At 41.8% G+C, this 20,292-nt stretch overlaps 1 long non-coding RNA gene across 2 annotated transcripts in view; it reads left to right on the top strand.

Moving 5' to 3' along the window:
- The window catches only part of LOC109024552 (uncharacterized), a 241,082-nt gene extending 221,266 nt beyond the window's left edge, over positions 1–19,816 (top strand). The window contains exons 6-8 of one of the 2 annotated variants that reach the window (XR_008675007.2): positions 16,018–16,150; positions 17,429–17,616; positions 19,491–19,816. This is a non-coding gene — a long non-coding RNA (uncharacterized lncRNA). Of the gene's footprint in view, positions 1–16,017; positions 16,151–17,428 lie in introns of both variants that reach the window. The other variant, XR_008675009.2, reaches the window with a different exon arrangement.
- Positions 19,817–20,292: the final 476 nt, after the last annotated feature.

Here is a 20,292-nt window from a genome sequence, read left to right as displayed (position 1 = left end):
GCAAGACCAACAACCCAATTCCCTGACCATCACTCTTTGCCTATCCAGCCCCATCTCTTTCTAACCACACTATAGAACTATACTTTAGCTACAATGAGCCATTCCATGTGTCTTAGCCCTATACAGTCAAGTTCCCATTATTGGAGTTTTTCCACATGCTACATCCAGAACCTGGATCACTCCCCTAGTCTCATTTTTCCTTCCTTCTATTCCACTCTTTCCCAACACTCAGCCAATGTGTCCCTCCTCCAGAAAGTCCTCTTGGAATCCCACTCAGCCTGGTTAGTGAGCCCCTCCTGTTGCTCCCGTGACACTCCATGCTTTCTTCTACTGCAGCACACATCACATTAAGTTATAATAGTCTTGTTCCATGATAGACACCCCGGTCCAAGTCTTTAAAACCTGGGTCATTTGTCTTATTTTGCTTTGTCTTAATCCTAATTCGGTGAGAATGACTGAAATCCATCCATAATTCCCTTGGCACCATGGGTTGAAAACCTATTAAAATTAAAACATAAAGGTTGCCACATCTATACTCTCAGTGGGTGGGATGACTTCATTCAATAAGCGATGATTATTGCATATTCACTATGTGCAGGGTTTTTATGGAACAGGCACAGGTTTTGTCTTATCTCTGTGCCAACTGTGCTAATATCTCCTCCACTTTCACCATTTTTATGTCCTTGAAACTTTTCTTCAAAAATTCAACCCCAGAAGTTTCTCAGCACTTCATTCATTCATGCATTCATTCCTAACTCTCCTTTCCTGCAAAGAAGTCATTTAGTATGCAGTTGCTGACACTCTTCTTGGTAATGAGAATATGAGGATATAGGATCTAACAGAAATCTGGTCTTATAGAACTCAGCAGGGAAGACAAGTTTTTTTCCAGCCACAGGATAACCTTCCTCAGACCTGGGAGGCCATGCCAAAGAGAAGCATAATTCTTGCTCAGTGTATCAATAATGGCTTAATAATTAATACTTCCACATACATTTTTTCTTTTCTTAGAATTTCAGCCAGTAAAGATGCTTTAAGGAGAAACAGAGTGTTTGTAGTTTAGAGGTCTAGAGAAGTATTTCATTTGGTTAAATACATAAATAAAATAAATAAGTTTAAAAAAGGAATGCTTAGTCAGTGGTCTGAAGTATTAACATCATGGAGTGAAAGCATTGTGACGAGCAAATCTGGACTATGACTCTATCACAGAAAGTTCAATCACAGAGGTCCTATAGCTCAGCATCTTTTTGTAAAAGGTTAAATGACTTGCCCGAGGTGGTACAGACAGTATAACTGGTTAGTGATAATGCTATCAAGTGGGAATAAAAGACTGAGAAGAAACAGCTTCCTGTAATAATAAGCTAGCTCCTCCAACCCACCTTGGAGCCCTTTCTATAAATTGCTCAACGTTGGCATTTGGGGCATGAGACTTCACAACACTCTCCAGAATCCTTCCACAAACTTTTGCCTGCTGATGGATAGGAAGGCCTGGTTTGCCTCAGAGAGAGCCTTAGTTGTTGGCCGGGTCTGACTTGTCTGCACCACATGTACACAGCACTTCTCAAAGCATGTTCCTAAGACCACTAGCATCAGAATTCCATGAGATGCTTACTGCAACTTCAGATCCTGCGCCCTAACCCAGGTCTGATAAATCAGAACTCTGGGATGAAGTTCTGGAGTCTGTAATGTTTTAAAACACAAAAGTTTGAGAAACTTTGCATTCTAAAAGGCAGGCAATAAGCCTGCCTTTCCCATGCAATCATTCGTAGTGGATTCAGGCAGAACTGATTCTTAACTATACCATCTGGGAAGCCTTGGACAAAGAATTTAGTCCTTTGAGTCTCAGTGTCCTCCTCTGTAAAACCAGGGGAATGGCCATACCCATTTATTGGTCATTCAGTGAGACAATGCACATAAAGTGCTTAGCACAGAATTGGCCACATTCTGAGTGTGGAATAAACTTTTGTATTCTGCAGAATGCAGAATCCATTTACTTATGAATGAGCCCCAGAGTGGTGGCTTGATCCTTACCTAAAATAGAAAAAAAATCCTTAGGTTACTGGAGTCTAATTCTCCTACTTAGTCAGGAAGGGTAAACTCTAGAGAGTCAATAAGATATTGGGAGAAGAGCATAAGGTTTGAAATAAGAGAGACTTGATTTCAAATCTTGACTTTGTCAATTACTAGGAATGATTATGAAGGTCAAATGATACAGTAATTACAAAATGTCTCATAGAGTGTCTTGCATTTAGGAGGCACTCTTTAAATGGTCATTATTATCTTGTTATTATATTATCTTGCCTGCGATCCTTGGCAAATTGCTTAGCTTTTGGGATTGTTTTCTTCATCCGTAAGGTGGGAATTATAATGTATCTAATCAAACAGATACATGGGATTCTCATTCCTTTTCAGGGGGAATAGAAACCAAGGAAATGCGAATTAAAACCCACAGTGAGCTGTCACCTCACATCTCGTAGATTGGCTATTATCCAAAAGCTAAAAGCGAACAAGTGTTGATGAGGATGTGGAGAAAATGGAATTCTTGTACACTGGTGGTGGGAATGCAAATTAATATAATCATTATGAGAAACAATATGGAGGTTCCTGAAAAAACTAAAAATAGAACTACCATATGACCCAGCAATCCCATTCCTGGGTGTATATCACAGGAATGAAATCAGTATGTATATAAGGAAATGAAATCAGTATGTTGAAGAGATATTCACACTCTCATGTTTCTGTTCCTGAATGACCCCCTATGGTGTGTCTACATTTTCTCTCAAACATCTCCTCTTCATTAATATTCCTTCTTCCTGGCTTATGGGAAGACATGCCTGCATTGAACTGTTTATGCTGATCTGGTTTGATACCCTAGCTATGACCTGATGGTATTAGGGAATGGGAATACTTTGATATGCTACACACATGTATTTATTTTTCTTTTTCCTCCTTAAAAAAATTGACAGATTAAAAAAATATATACTTATGGAGTGCAACATGATGTTTTGAAATATGTATACATTGTGGAATAACTAAATTGAGCTATTTAACATATGCATTACCTCATACACACCATTTTTTTTTTTGAGGGAGAGTATTTAAAATTTGCTCTCCTAGCAATTCTTTATTTCAATTACAATACATTGTTATTAACTATAGTCACCATGTTATAGAAGAGATCTCTTGAACTTATTCCTCCTATGTAATTGAAATTTTGTGTTGTTTGACCAATGTCTCCCCAATGTCCCCACCCTCAGCCCCAGTAACCATCATTCTACTCTCTGCTGCTGTGAGTGCAATTTTTTTAGATTCCACATGTATGTAAGATCATTCAACATTTGTCTTTCCATATCTGGCTTATTTCTCTTAACATAATCTCCCCCAGATTTACCTGTGTTCACAAATAACAGGATTTCCTTCTTTTTAAGGCTGAGTTATATTCCATTGTGTATATAGATCACATTTTCTGTATCCATTTATCTGTTGATGGACACTTAGGTTGAGTCTACATGGTGACTATTGTGAATAATGCTGCAACAAACACGGGAGTGCAAATATCTCTTTGACATACTGATTTCATTTCCTTTAGATATATACCCAGGAATGGGATTGCTGGGTCATATGGTAGTTCTATTTTTAGTTTTTTCAGGAACCTCCATATTGTTTCTCATAATGATTATATTAATTTGCATTCCCACCACCAGTGTGCAAGAATTCCATTTTCTCCACATCCTCATCAACACTCGTCCTCTTTTAGCTTTTGGATAATAGCCAATCTAAGAGATGTGAGGTGATACCTCACTCTGGTTTTAATGCACATTTCCTTGGTGATTAGTGATGTTGAGCAAGAATGCTCTGATTTAATACAAAGTCACCAAAGATGAAGAAATAAAAAGAGATTAAAATATATCTGGAAACCAGGAAGTAAGCAGAGAGGTAGGCAATGTCTTCAAAGGCTCAAATCCAGCAAATTTCCACCAAAAAATGTCTCTCTGGATCTCAGGTTTTTCATCTGTAAAATGAGACTATTCTACTTGGAGGTCCTAAGGGACCTATTTTTCTAAGTTCTGCCCCTTGAGGTACCAAGCTGCTCCATATGGTTCTGCAGTGCTTGCTGCCAGGAGGGCAGAAAGGAGAATCACCTGCCGCCTGGCAGGGTCTACATTCACATTCAGCTACTCTAGGGGCTTCACCAGAGACTCAGCAGCAAACCGGGAGGAGAATAGGAAGGCCGAGGGAGCTAATTAAGAGCTCTTTGATTGATGAGGAGCAGGGGTGGGCCCAGGGGGTGTCATGCATTTTGCTTTTCAGACTCAGAACTGGCTCTAATGAGAGACCTATTGGATCTGAAGTGTAGCTCTTCACTAACCCCTAGATTGTCATGGGAAGATCTCCTAGGAGCTCACAGAGAAGGCAGGGGAAGAGATTGTGTGTGCAAAGCTTCAGGCTGATAGAAGAAGAGCAAGTTAGCATTAGCTGAATGGTTCTGTGTAGCAAATGCACCTCGGTCTCTGGCGGTTGGGTGGGCACTCCTCCCAGACTCTGATTCAGTTACGAAAGACTGGCGTCTCCATCCTTGTAGCAGCTACAGGTCTAGGACAGGATGTGCCTGGGGTGAGAGGGCTAGCCAGGGCACCTGTCTGAGCATCGAGTCATAGCCTTCCCTTCAACTGGCTGTGCTCACCCAGTCTCATAGACAGGCTACCTGCTTCTATTTCCTATTCAACACACCACTTCTCAGCTACACTAGCTACTATAGCTACTGGAGCTACTGGAGCTCTATCGTGAATCTCAGCCTCCCAACTCTTTTACTACCTCTTAACAGTCCATGGGTGACCTGGCCCTGCCGCTGGTATCTTTGCTGATGACTGTCATATAGGCATGGCATACTCACTGGCTCTGAGTATCACACATGCAAGGGACCAGACCCATTGGCCTAAGTTGTTGAGCTCCTGCAGATAAGGTGTATTAGACCACAGGATGCCAAGGGGGCTGACTCCATGCTCTGCTCCTTCCTAGACGTCTTCCTCCCCATCCCCACTGGGGTGTGCTGTGCTCTTTTCCGCATTGACTGTTGCTAGTCTGAGCTAGGAGGGCATTCAGTGCTGGGTGCAAGGGCTACAGTGCTGATGAGAACAAGGCCCTTAGCTTCACTGGGCTACAGTCTACTGCGGGACTGATATGTTCACAATTGACCAGAATGCGACTTGAGGCAGAATGGGACATGTAAAAACAAATGTCCTGGGGGTCATGGTGAGAATGTGGAGGGCAGAGAGTGGTATATGCTGGTCAGGGATAGTGAGGCTTCTTTTCCCTCTGCCACCGTCTCTTCCCACTCTTCCTCCTGTTCACCTTGCCCCAGGTGTGCCCCTTCCCTGCTGTTTCTTGAGCACACCCAGCAGGATTTGCATCCCTAGTGTCTGTGTGCATCCCTCCTTTGTTTCATTCAAGTCTCTATGCGAATATCAACCCTCTCATCAAAGAAGTCTTCCTTCACCTCTCTGTCTACAGGAGTTCTGTTCTATCTCTGTTATGCTCTGTCGCCATACACTGCTTATTCTTTCTAGCACATTTCACTATTTGACATATGATGGATGTTTATTTGTATATTTGTTTATTTTTTGTTTCTTCCAACTAGAATGTGAGCTCCATCAAGGTAGGAATTTAATATCATTTTCTGCTGAATCCCCAGTACCTGGAAGGGGACCTGGCACATTCTAGGGGCTAAATTGATGCTTGTTCAATGAATGGGTGAACAATACAAAGGCTCCAAGCAGATAGTAGACGCTAGGCTGACCTTGAAAAGTGGGTGGGATTGAGTTGGGTAGGCATTCCAGGAGGAAGCATTAGCCTAGGCAAAAGCATGGGAGCCAAGTGCAGGAGAAACACAGCTGGTGAAAGGTAATTGAAGGAGGAAGAAATGAGGGTTTGCTGGCCAAATAAGGAAAAGAAACTCTCACTCACTTTGTGATTGTTTTGGTCGTCCACCCATCCACCTCTCTCACCTCCTCTTCTCCATTCCAAACACTGCATGTCCCTCAAGGCTCAGCCAGAGTCTTACCTCTGTAATAAACCATCAGGCACAGGCTTTGACATCTCATACATTTTGGCGACAGTCCTGCCTTTGTCACTGACAAGCTGTGTGACCTTGCAGGCAGTATTTCTTCTTATAGCCTGTGTGACTCTTACAAGCTGTGCTACTCATGTAACTGCTACCTGCTCTCAGCATTTCAGGTCTACTTCACTGATCATGAACTTTTTCAGGACTTGGCCCCAGTTTTACATCAGCATTATGACAATTAAAAACAACCCCCAGGATTAGGAGAAATGCAGGGGTGAATCTGATTTTTGGTTCTACCTCCTGTCTAGCTATGTGCTTGGGCAAATCACTTAAACTTGCAGAACCTCAGTGTACTTATCCATAAAATTGGAGTTAAAATACTGTCTTTGTGGGGTTGTTGTGAGGATTAAATGCAGTTCCATGTAAAGTGCTTAGCACAGGGAGGTGCTCAAAATAATTAGATCTTGCCTCCCTCATTGTTAGTTCTCATTCTTAACCCTCTTCCCTGCCAAAGGTATCCCAGCTCCCAGCAGCGTGAATCTTCCCATATGGCCAACTCTACAACTCCCCATAGGACCTATACCAACCCAGGCATCCAGGGTTCTTGCTAATTTAATGGGTTGAATTTTCAAGCAAACTTAACCTCTCAGAGGGGATCATAAGCCCCATTAATAAGAGGAGGCCTTCTCAGGTCTCTTGTAAAGCAGCCTCGGGTGTCATGCAGAATTTATCATGACAATCCAAATGAGATGGCAAAAGTATATTTCCATTTGAAAACCCTGATTACCCATTTGCTAATGCAAGCTGGCACCGAGGCAGGGGTGATATTTTTTTTTATTTGTGGTTCAGTGTTTGTTTGTTCTTGTGATGATGTGTTTATCCTTCTTCCAAGGGCTTTTTGGAGCCCATCCAGCAAATGGGGTGCATTTATTTGCTTAGATTCTAATTACATTATAGAACAGCCAGGGATGGCACATTGCAGTTTTTCTAGTCTGCCTTTCTTCCAAAGCACTTGGGAAGGTGGATGGAAGAGAAATGTGATAAAGCAAGTGTCTCTGTTTAGCTGGTAAATTAGGACCAGAGGATGTGAGTGGGGCCACTTTGAGGGTGAAAAAGGCCTAAATCATCCCTTTCAGTTACTTACCATGAAAATACCTCACCTTCTGATCACGTAGGTCAATGGGAGTTCTGTATCTGCAGGTATACCCTGAAGAAAGTACTTCTTTCTTTCTATATTCACATAGTAATAAATCATAATACTTACTGAGCTCCTTTTATATTTCAGGCACTGTTCTAAGCACATTAGTTGCATTACTTCATTTGAACGTCATAAAAATGTTTTTAGATAAGTATCTTTGTTATCACCATGTAACAGATACAGAAATGGAAGCATACAGAGGTTAACTTGCTCATGGTCAGTTACTAAATGGTGGAGTTAGGTGTCATAACCAGGCAGAATGGCTTTAAAGCAGTGCGTTTAACTGTAGTAATTTATTAATATTAATATAACACATTGGTATTTATTATTAATATAGTAATAGATGTATAAACAATTGACAGATAGTTTGATAGATGACTGTGGCCAAGTGTGCTGTTTAAAAATTTTTTTTAATTATATATAATAGTTGTACATATTTTTGGGGTATATGTGATATTCGGACACCTACATGCAATGTGTAATGATCAAATCAGGATAATTGGGATGTCCATCACAAGTCTGCCATGGGATTCTCAATTCATTTTTTTTCTTCCTGGCTGCTTGGCTCAGAGTACACTTCCCAGCATCCCTTGCAGTGAAATGTAGTCAGGAGACCAGATACACCAATGGAACAGGAGTAGAAGTAATGCGTGCAACTTCTGTGTTCCATGGTTAATAAGCAGTATCCAGTCCTGGACTTCGCCTGTTTCCTCCCACTGATTGGATATGGTTGACAACCGGGTTTGCCTCCGAAGCCTCACATTGAGGTTCTCCCACCCCAGCCTGGTTCCCATGATGCTTTTATGAAGCAGAGGCTGCCTACCTGCCTTGCAGTGTTCTGGGAGAGAGTCATCAATTTCCTGGCCCTTTACGTGATTGAATTGTTGAGTCTCTGTTATGGAGCCCTTACTCCAACTAATATAGTGACTTTTCTCCCCCCTTTCATAGAATCAAATAATTTTTTCCTTTAAAGGTAATCCAGACTAACTTTTGAATCTGTCACCTGATAGAGCACATGCTGAAGACCTTTACTTGTAGATGGCTGACTTCCTACTGAGTCTGCCTATTCTATATTTAAAAGCTCTATTATTAGAATGTTTTCTGAAGTTTAAATTCTAAGCTAAAATGCAATTCACATGCATGGCTCCAGTGCTCCTTGAGGCCATACAAAACAATTGTGATTCCCTGCCCTACATCAAGAGCCTTCCATTTTCTGAAAATAATAGTCATGTCCCATGGATGCTCTCCTGGGCTAAATGTTCTCCATTCCTTCAAGCTTTCTTATAACATTGTTTTGAGATCCACGTACCTACTTCTGACCATACTCCTGGGTGTCTGTTGTCCTTGAAACATAGTGATTCAGGATAAATGCCAACCTTGCTACACATGTGGTTTGCCCAGCTTGGAAAACAACAGAATAATCACCTCTTATTTTCTTTTCCACGCTTATTTTCATTCATCTTGATATAAATTCAACAAACTTTCTGTGTGTTCCATGATCTTCAGAACTTGCAGATATGGTTTCAGTATATGCTAGGCATGGCTGATTTACTTTGATCTTTCTGAGGCCTGCACTCTCTTATTGTCCTGTCTGAGGAAAACTGATTTTGGGACACAAGTTCAGGACTTACCAAATATCCGTCTTTAATCCCATACTGTGCCATTTACTTCCCACACTGTCCAGGCAACACTGCTCCCTCTCGATCCTGCCATCTGATATTTTTTCCCAGGAAGATGATTGAGCAGTAGAAAGAGTTTTGACAGAGAGCCTCTAGAAAATAATAAATAAGCTTTAATTTGTCATTCACCAACCCCAACACTGGCAAGCCACATACCACATCATTTATCATCAACCTAGTATTTAGTTTATGTGCATAAAAAGAACATTTTTAATACCAGAGATGACTTACTTGACCTTGCAAACTGTGTTACTTAGACTATTATTGTATTTAGTGATGGGTTATTAAAAAAATCATGCCTTATCCAATAGAACACCTTTAAGTCTCTATCTTAGGTTTGAATAATTTCCTGATAGGTAGTAAAGGAAACAGTTCAGTTAATCAAAATTAAAGATACTTTAGAGAGTCTGAATGGAATAAATGGATGTGGCATATGAGGGTATTAAAAGTGTCCACAGAAGAAAGAACCCTTTGAGGTTTCTCTTGGAAACACTAATTTCCTGTATACTCTCCCTCTTCAAGTTTATCTCTATAATCTATTTCATCCCACTGTATGCTACTCTTTCTCTCCATCTCCCATTTCCCATCTCCTAGCTTTCTCTCTCTCTCTCAAACACACACACACACACACACAGACACAAGGATGGCCAGAAGGTGGTTTTGCATGGCTACTTTCTCCATACATTTTCAGCTTTGCTTTTAGGTGTCCTTGGTGTTTCTGGTTAGGTATGCCCTGGTAACTCCTGTGACCACTGCCTGTTCAGATCTGACCCTGATGATTCTCATCCCTGGCCAGGTCATTTCTTGGTTTCCTAGTAGAGTAGAGGGTGATGTCTTTATTTCTGACATGCACAGACGTTTTATAGACTTGTCACCTTCCCTGGAACTACTTGGGAGTCAAGAAGATTCAGTAGCTCAGTTACCAAGACTGAGAAAGCACAAGAAATGGATAAAAAGACCCAATATTCTATTATTTCCAGGAAAATTGAAGAGCGATTGGTATAGGAACAGGGTGAGACAGGTGCTTTTGGTCAGGGGCTGCAGGCATATATGTTCTGAGAGGACAAGTGTCAGTTGGCTGAAGCTGCTGTAACAAAATACCATAAACTGTGTGGCTTCAACAACAGCCATTTATTTCTCCCAGTTCTAGAGACTGGGAAGCCCATTTGGTTCCTGGTGAGGGCTCTCTTCCTAGCTTGCAGATGGGCACCTTCTTGCTGTGTCCTCTTGTGGTGGAGAAAGACACAGCTCTAGCCTTTTTCTCTTCTTAGGCACTAATCCTATCATAGGGCTTCCACCCTTATGGCCTCATTTATTTGACCCTATTCCCAAAGGCCACACCTCTTAGAAGCCTCACAGTGAAGTTACGGCTTCAACATAAATTTTTGGGACCACAAACATTCAGTCCATAAACACAAGAAAAATAGACCTGCTCTTTTTACATCCCAACTTGGAGTCCCAGCTCTGCCACTTACTAGCAAGAAACATTAATCCTCCAAACCTCAATTTCTCCCTCTATAAAATGGGGCTCTGAGAATTTATGTTGGAGGTCTTTGTGATGTATAAATGCTCAGGACATGTCACTTCCCATCTCCTTCCCTCAGAAGCTAGATCACACTTCTGTTCATCATTTGCCTTTGAGTAACAAGATATACTTTTCCAGGTTAGGCTTATCAGTAAAGTTAGCATTAAACTGGAAGAGTTTTGAGGCCAAATGTGTGGATAAAGAAAATAACAATATCTTCCCAGTGAAGCTAATTAGAAAAGAGGGCAGAGAGCCCATTTCCTCTGTAAATGCAGTCTCTTAGTATCCACTCACTATCCTCTTAAGTCTTATCAGTGATTTCATAAATGTAAGAAATCAGTGATGAGAAAATTTGAGAGCACTTCCCCACCCCCCTCCCCGGCCCCACTACTAACAAGTTGGGTGTGAATGAAAACTGGGCTTTGTAAATGCCAGGAACAGTCCATGATGACTATGTGATGTCCTTAGTAAAGATTTGACTATTGAACATATGTTTACTTAGAACCTCCAGGTGTTGCATTTTAATGTGGAGGCTGGAGAGTCACAATTTCATTGGTGAGTAACATAGGGCGCCGTGGCTTCATTCACACAGTTCTCTCTGCCTTGAATATCCTTCCTCCTGACCCCCTTGTCTGCCTGGAAAACTGCTATTCAAAATTGTTTACACATCATATTCTGTCTGATGCCTTCCTCATTCCTCCTAAGTATAATTACTCCCTCCTCTGAGTTCTCATGGTGTTTGCTCATAGTTTCATTTTAATATTTATCACACTAGGTAGTAATGATTTATTACACAGGTCTCTAGGCTCTTGTACAGCAGGGACTGTACCTTAATAATTATCCTTTTGAGACCTTGTATGAGTCTCAATAAACATAGTGCTCAGTGAATGAATGAGTGAAAGAATGACAAATCTCTGTCTTAGAGAACTCAGGTTCTGGTAGGGAAAGAGCACTTATATTTCATATAAATTCTACAACAAAAATAAATGGCAAGTTTTATTATGCACATTTTACAGATGGGAAAACTGAGTCTTGCAGAGGTGAAAAAACTTGCTAAGGTCACACAGTGAGTAACTAGAGGATTGGGGATTAAAACTGAAGCCATTATTCTTCCCACTTCTCCATGGACACAATTAACTGTGATAAACTGATCTGAGGATTCTGGGAGCCATGTGACCTAAGATGAAATCCACATTCTGCAGAATTGAGAGTGTCATAAGAAGGTTGGAGGTTCTTCCAGGTCTGGGATAGATGGAGGAGGCTCAGAATGGAAATTAAGGAGGTGATGGCCTCTCACTGATCAGAAAATTGAGACTCAGATGGGACTTGGGATTACCTGAAGCAAGGCCATCCACCTCCTGAGGCCAGCTCTGCCAAATGCATCCCCCACTTCCCCCAGGGGTGAGGGCAGCCTGAGAGACCTGAGAAGGAAGGAGAGATCATATTAAATCCAGAATATCTATTTGGTAGAGTGGAAATGCCCTGACGTTTGATCCCATTTACTTGAGTAAGACTTTATATCCAGGCATCTCAGGTTTTAAATTACATGTCAGAGGCAATTTTGCTCTCTGGATGTGACATGCAGGGTTGTCCTTCAGGCAAGCCAATATGAGCTTAGTGCTCAGCCTCTCCCTGTCTCCACGAAGGGAGGCTTCTTGGTTTCATTCATTCAGTAAACCTTTGGTGAGCATCTCAGCAGGGCCAGGCCCTATAGTAAGGGTTGGGCATATAGACAGGAATAAGACATGATTCTTGGTCTTAAGAGGCTCTTAACATGATCATACTAATGGCTACTATTAATCTGTTGATTCCTTCAACATATATTTGTGGTGTGCTTACTCTGTGCAAGGCACTGGATCAGGCACTTGGGATCCATCAGGGAACAGGATAGACAAAAAGCTCTGCCCTGTAGCAGCTGATATCCTAACAGGGGGAGAGAGAGAGACAATAAATAATAAACAAACATGATAAATAAGTTAGATTAAGTTAGATAATATGCTTGAATGTGATAAATGCTAATGAAAATGGGAAATAAATAAAAGGACAGGGTTGTAGAAATTGGAGTGCTGAGAGTGAGAGAGGGTTGCAATTGTGAATAGGGTGGTAGGACGACACCTTGCAGCTGATGGCATAAGACGAAAAATGTGAAGGGGGCAGAATGAACCACAGTGATATCTGGGGAAAGTGAAGCAGAGGAAAAGCTCTCACAAAGGAGCTTGGATGGAGTGTGCCTGGTGTGTTTTGGGACGCAGCAAGCAGCTGCCTGTGGCTAGAGTGGAGTGAGTGAAGGAGAGAGTTAAGAGAGGAGACTAAGAGGAAATGGGGGTGGGCACAGCCTGTGAGGCTCTGTGCACCACTTCCAGGCTGTGGCTTTGATTCCGGGTGAAATGGGGAACTGTATAGAGACATAGACATGCTCTTCCTTACAAGGGGAGAGCTTCACTCTCAAATTCCTCCACAGGTTGGGGCAGAGAGACCAGGGAAGAGGCTGTTATATACTCCAGGTAAGATGACAGTGACTAGGTTAGCTTGGAGCTGTGGAGGTGGTGAGAGGTGGTCAGACTGGGGACTGCAGTCATCATGCTGTGCAATTGATCTCAAAAATGCGTTTCTTCTGTCTAACTGAAATTCTCTAGTCTTTGATGTTGGTCATTGAATTCTTAATATAACCCCAGGAGATAATATTTTTCTTTGTTACTGATGAGGAAACTGAGGCTTAGTTTCAGGCCACTTGCCCAAGGTCATGCTACTAATCAATTGTAGAGCTGGGTCTCAAACTCAGTGTCCTTCTGGGATGAACAGTACCATTGGTGCCATTGGTTGACCAGCCTGTGTTGTACCGCATCAACTGCTAAGTTGTGTTGGGACAGAATTTTGGGGGCAGAGGCAGGATTTTTCTGGTAGTGACAGGGCATTTGAAATCTGGAGGGTTAAAGAAGCACACCCCATTAGTGTGGGTGGGTGAGCATGAGTACTCGATTCCAAAGGAATCCCAGGCTCTACATCAGAGTTAAGGAGAGTTGGAATCAGAACCAGAGAGTGATAGAGGCAGGAAAGGAAACCAGGGTGTGTCGATGCCTCCAGAATATTCTGGTCTTTGTAGCCCAGCCTCTTCCCCCTCTGTCCTCATAAACCTTCCTTCCAGGGCTACACTGGTGAGTCTGACACACAGAGTTAGACATTTTATTTTAAATTATCTTCTATATAATCCCATTGGGAGGTCAGCAAAATAGTTTTTGCAAGTTTGGGAAGATTTCCCAGTAGGAAGGGTGTTTTCCAAAGCCCATTGTACGCAACAGGCAGTTAATAGGAACCCAGTGAGACTCTGAGGGCCCCTGAGTGCCCTAGCCCAGAGCAGGTAAGTAATAAAAGGTAAAACAAATGTCCTGTCCACATCTCCGTGCCTTTCTTTCTCAGCTTTGGATATTTGTTTCCATGGAAGGGAACTTCTTGTCTTGATTTTACTTCTGAACATAAGGAATCAAGTGGAGCAAGGATGGAGCAACCCAGAAAGCTTTCATGGCCAGTCCTATTTATAGAATTTTCAAGGTAAAGGGACACTAAATTACAGTTCTCAACTGATGCATTAATCTCTCCTAGCAATCGTGACATATAGCCTCTTCTTGCATGCTTTCAGTGATAGAGAACTTCTTAGACTACTGATGGAGAAGAGATAGTTTACAGTTAAAAGCAAATAGGCTTTGGAATTAGACAGATATGGGAAAAAATCCTACTGACATTCAATACCTGAATCTCTTAATTTTTTAGCAAGTTCCTTGACTTTTGGAGCCTTAAATCTCCCATCTGTGAAACAGAAATGGCTTCCCTTTCTAGTAGGTTGTTGTAAGGATCAAGCCAGGCAGGATAGTTTTATGGTCAAAAGCCTGAGCTGAAGGCAGACTGCCTGAGTTCAAATCTCTCTTCTGCTCAAAACCTGAATATTTCTGAGTGATTTACCTAAACTCTCTTAGGTCTCATGTTGTTTACCTCTAAAATGAAAGTCCAAATACAGTATTACCAACCTCATAAGCAGGCTGGGCTGCTGCCAGTTAATACATCACCTGGATATGCATTAGCAAAAGGTCTTCCTTCCTCCAAGTGGACACAGCTCCACACCTGCACTCATGATTTGGCAAGAAGCATGCCTCTCAGCCAAGTGGACCCTTTCCCAGAACATGCCTGCATAACAGTTCACAGTGACCCTGCTCATGGTGTTATTGCCATGATTAATTCCTGTGAGCCACCCAGAACATTGACTCCTGTAATAAACATTCAACATTAGTAGTTATAATCATGTAAAAGTATCATCTCCTAAGACAGTCCATTCTATTGTTGGAGAGCTTCGTCTATTTTGTCCCTATATTGTCCGACAAAATCCATCTTCTAACCGCAGATTTCCACACCATGCTCTGTGGCTTCACAGATGAAGTCTAAGCTCTCTTCTGCAACATCACCAGCGGCACTATTCTTGTAGAAAATTGTTAAAAGGCCCCCAATTCTCCACCTCTCTCTGTATCTGTGGCCTTGGCCATTGGACTTTGCATCTCCTTTGGTCAAGAGTTAGAACCCACTTTCTCATCTCTTGAATCTGGGTTGGCATTGTGACTTAGCCTTTTGTGCTTCCATTCTTTCTTGGAACTTTGTCACCACCATGTGAACAAGCCCAGGCTAGTCTCCTGGGTGACGGTGGACACATGAGCCACATACCTCCATTGCTTCATTGATAGCCAGGCAGATGCCAGACATGTGAGTGAAAGCATTCCAGACCAGCTGTTCCCCAACTGATGCACTAGATGACCACAGATACAACAGCAAGGCCAGCTGAGATTAGCGGAAGCCTGGCTCACAGAATTGTGAATGAAAATCAATGCTTATTGTTGCATGCCTCTGAAGTTTGGGGGTTGTTATGCTGAAATATTGGGGCACTAGATAACTGATACAGGTCTGGACTTATTGGTGGCTGTGTCCAGACTATGTCCTTACTGCAGATGGAATTCAATCTAGTCCCTGTGATTAATATTTTCCTTTGTCTATGTCCCACTGCCCACCTAGCTCTGCCCTATCCCTGCAGCTAGAGTGATTATTTGCTCCCCACAATTCTTTCCCTGCCACCTCCTAGATGATAGATGAGACGGTGGGGACATGACATGTTCTGGAGAAACGCAGCACTGGCCCTGGGGCTTTCTCTTGGCTGATCTCAATTTCAAAGGACATTTGATTCTGGCACCGCCACACACAGTGCTGGGCTTAATGACATCTCAGTGCTCCCACTGGAAAAACCCTGGTTTTTCCAAGGGTATATAACTTAGCTATTATGACTCACTCTAGGGTAAAACTGGGCAAACAAGCCTTCCTGCCTGAAGGCGATTTTGATTTTTAAATTATGAAATAAATCATCCTGAGCTTTTATGTTTTTGGGGGGTTGGTTTGTGTTTTTTTCTTTTGCTCCGAACTTCCACTGTAGCTTTCTAGCCTTGGGATTATTTTTCACTTGGCTCTCTTCTCAACCGAACTGTATTTGTTTTGTAAAATGACAAATCACCCCTGTATACTCCAGGCCAGACCTGTACCGGAAGAGCATATGGGCACAGAAGAAGTCAGAAGTAAAGCAACAGAGGTTAGCTTCACTTTACCAGCGGAGCTCAGGGTTCAGCAGGTAGAAGAAAAGGAAGAATTCTCAAGCCATGTAGGTATGAGGACCGGGTTTGAATACACACTTGCCTGATGCTTAAGTCCCTACTGTGGTTGATCTGTTTTTCTTATTATGCCTGGGTATCTGTTTCCTCATTTAAAAAATCTCTCTAGAGTTGTGAAGACCAAACATCTTAAACCTGCAGTTCCCAACCTGTGGGTCAGACACTTCTCCGTGGCTATGGGTTTATTGTTTAGAGGTCTACAGTTGTCTGCAGAATAGACAGATCTGATGTCTCACAAATTCATATGTTCATGTTTTAAAAAATGTATAAAGAATCACCAATGCACATGTGAAATGCTTATTTAATTAACAGGCATAAATTCCTTTAAAGCATCTCCACCTTCATCATAGATTGTAGCCATTAAATACCTTAACAATTAGTGAGTATTAAGTACATCACATCTATCATGGAGGAGGAAATTGGTTACATTTTATTCTAGATTATGTGTGAAGGAGTCTCTGCACATGAAACCTTCAGGAAGCAATGTTCAGATATGAAAGGAGTAAGGGTGACTGAACCTTTGGGCATGGGGAATGTATGTAGGACAAAGTTTTCCTCTTGGGGATATTGACCAGGTTTGTGGATAGGAATTTAAGGTGGGTGCAAAGGCTGCAAGCCTAGGAAAGCACTAGCAAAATCGTCAATGGCAGGATCCCGATTGACTGGGAACCACAGCCTCCAACCATAATTATGGTGACAGCTATCCATGTTAAGGAAGACAAGTATCAGTCCAAAACAGGACACAGAACTGGGAGAAGGTGACAGTCTAGCTACTCACTGGAAATTGCCTGTACTGAAGGAGGGACACAGTTCCCAGAGGGCTATGGTTTAAGCAGACATCTCTGCAGAATGTGCATCCTTAGCCAGCCTGCTGTCACCTCACTCAACACCTTGAACCTCCCTCTCCATGTCCTTCCATGATCCCAACAAGTCATCAGCATGCTGATATCTCACACCCTCTGCTTCCTAGTCTCTGGGGATCCTTTCCTCACCCAATGTCAGCCATCCACCATTATGGCCCTGCTGTTTCCTGAAGCAGAAATTTAAAATTTTAACACCTCACTTCCCAACCACAACCTCCAGTTATTTCCGTTCTCATTCATGTTCTTTTCTCGGAGCCCTCTAATCTTTGACCTTCCACTTTCTTCCTATCCATCAACCTCATCTTGCCTTTCTCTCCTTTTCAAGTCTAACCCCCATGACCCTTCGCTTTGATCTCTCTCTTGCCAATATTTTTAATTTCCTATCTTCATTCTCTTCCTATCTTATCAGCTTATCAAGACTTCCACCTGGGATCACCCATCATTCTGCCCTTTCGAATTCTGAGCTGACATCACCTCTGGGTATATCAATGAACCACACAGACTCAGCCAACAGAAAACCATGGAGAAGAGATCTTGTTATCATTACTGAAATTTTGATTTTAAATGGAAAGTTTGTTTTCAGCCAAGAAAAAGCTGGTGAGAAAGAAGCAAATGAACCAAGTATTTGTTTATGTACTTCACATTACAAGGCTGGTTAAATGATTTTATTCATTAGTAATTAGTCTATTCAACAGCACTGTGAAGTAGGTATTATTGCTCTCATTGTTTATATTAATCAGAGTGACACTAGGAATACTGCTAATAATGGTAACTTGCATTTCTTGGGCATTTTCCCGGTGCTAGGATCTGTGAACACCAAGGTAAATTTCACTCAGATTTGATTTTCAAGTACAGATGAGGAAATTAATGCTCAGTAAGTCCGTGTGACTTGCTATTGTCAGACAGCCTGGGCTTGGCCATCTGATTAAAAAAACAGTGGGCTTTAAGCATAATACTAAGCTGCTATAGGTCATGGGGCTCAGATTGGAGAAGAAATATGAAATATTTACAAATGTGAACCTGAAAGAGCCAGCTCTTCAAAATGAATCCCAAGAGCCTAACTGAGCCTAAATTTAAAATAGTCAAGCAGTCATTTGCTAATTAGAGGTCACACATATCTTTTAGTTCCCAGAAAACTCATTCCTCGGGTTTAACGTTGGGACCTTCAGAACTCCCAAATGTCTAATTTGGGAACTAACCAATCAGAGCTCACCTGCCTTGGCCAATCAGGGATCAACTATATCAACCAATTAGAACTAAGCAAGTTTGAATGCTTCATTTGCATAAATGAACCTGATTGGGAAGCTGGGTGTGAATTTTCTCTATAAAAGCAAAACTCTCCCTTTGTTCTCTGGATGGCACCTTTCCTTTCCATTGAAGGTTGCATCTTCCCAGTTTGCAATCACTTCTCTGGAATAAAATCTCTTTCCTCAAAATTCCTTTTTAGAGAACTTTTGTTCACATGTGCCCAGGGTAACAAAGCTAGGAAGTGGTAAGCTTGGGAGTTAACCTAGACTGGTTTACTCTCATATTGCTTATGTGGTCAGATTCACCAAATTGGATTTTGTTTCTTTAGATTTTTCTTTTGCTTTTACCAAAGCTACACTGCAGTAAAGTAACTGCTTCCCTTTTTCTCAGACTAAACTTTTTGCAGCCCCAATATTTATTTATTGGTGCTTCCAACACACCCTATTATATTCTGCAAATCACTATTTGGTGGATATTTACAAATTCTCTACAAATGGCTTGTATGTGAAGACCTCAGTCATGACCTCAGCCTGGTGGGCACCAGTTCCACTTTCTCAGAGCAGTGGATTCAGGGGCCAGTGTGGCCTCTGTTTGCATCTGAGGGAGGGTGGCCTTGAGACAGATACCTGGGGTGAGAGTGACTGCTGTGGTTTCAGTCCATTTCTTGGAAGAGGTCCTGGCTTCTCCAACTGGTGGACTCCTTGTCCTTCCCTAACAACGTGTCTCTAATGTTTGTGTGACTCTGGGTCATAGTTCCTTCTGTTTCATGTACCATGAATGCTGTTTCTTGACTCTTTGCATGTAAAAACTCACTCAAAGCCTAGCTCAAATGTTACATTTATTTTCTGGGTTTTTATAGTCCTTTGACTAACTCTTCACCTTTCTTCATGTGGGCACAGTTTTTCTGAAGTATACAGTTAGTTGAGGAGTGTTTGTCAGTCTCTCAACTTCAAATCTCTGCTACTAGCTATGCAATACTGAGAAGGCCACTTAATCCTTCCATGCCTATGTTTCTGTGTTGATAATTTTGGAGATGATATTTACTTCATGGCTAAGAATGTTATGCAGCAATGTTGGTTGTGAAAGTGCTTGGCAGATTAGAAGGTGTGGTATTCACTGTTGGGTGGCTGATCCAACCTTTATTCCCAATTCTTTCCTCCCTGGCTTCCTTTTACTCTATAGGCTAGAAATGCTAAATACTCACTCTCCAGCTTCCTTTGCAGCTAAGGCTGGCTATGGAACCTAGGAAGAACCAAAGGAGCACACATGGAGGTCCTCTGGGCGGCTCTGCACAGTGCTTGAAGTGAAAGCAGTTATATGATAGCAATGCAACAAGTTAACACAAAAACAATGATCTCTAGCCTTTTTGTCATGTGATATAACTAATGATGTCTTTATCATGTAAGCCACTATTATTTGTGTATTCCATTACTTGTGGTTAAAAAGCATTCCTGATAGTGTAGATTCTCAATAAGTGTTTACTGAATATGAATCTGTATTGCATTGTGAGTCTTGGGGGCAAAATTCAATAAAATTATCATCTCTGCTCTCTACAGTTTTTAGTGTTTGTGTCGGTTTCTCAACGTCAAATCTCTGGTATTGAGAAGGGCATTTAATCCTTCCATGCCTCTGGATTGTTACACAGGTGGGCTCAAACCATGTTGAGTGGAATTATATTCTCTTTCTTCCTCCCAATTACGAAACCTGAGTACATCTACCCAATCTCCCTCCTTCTAGTCTTTGCTCCAGTCTATCTTTTGTACAGACACCAGACTGATGACATTTTCTCTTCTCTAAATTCTTCAATAATTCCCCATGGGTTTCACATTAAAGTCAAAAATACATGTATAAGGTAATCAAGTTTCTCAACAACTTAATTCTGATCTACATTTTCAACCTCACCTTGCATTGCATCTTTACCTCCTCAGTGCCACACACTCGTTTTTTTTAATTGTCCTTTCTTTAAGCAGACATGTTCCCACATTTTCCCCCCAGAACTTAGAATACCTCTGCCTCCTCTCTATT

Source organism: Gorilla gorilla, chromosome 23, assembly GCF_029281585.2.
Source record: "Gorilla gorilla gorilla isolate KB3781 chromosome 23, NHGRI_mGorGor1-v2.1_pri, whole genome shotgun sequence".
In the NCBI taxonomy this organism is placed as follows: Eukaryota; Metazoa; Chordata; class Mammalia; order Primates; family Hominidae; genus Gorilla; species Gorilla gorilla.
Note: the sequence above shows the minus strand (reverse complement) of the source record. Positions and strands in the feature narration are given on the sequence as shown.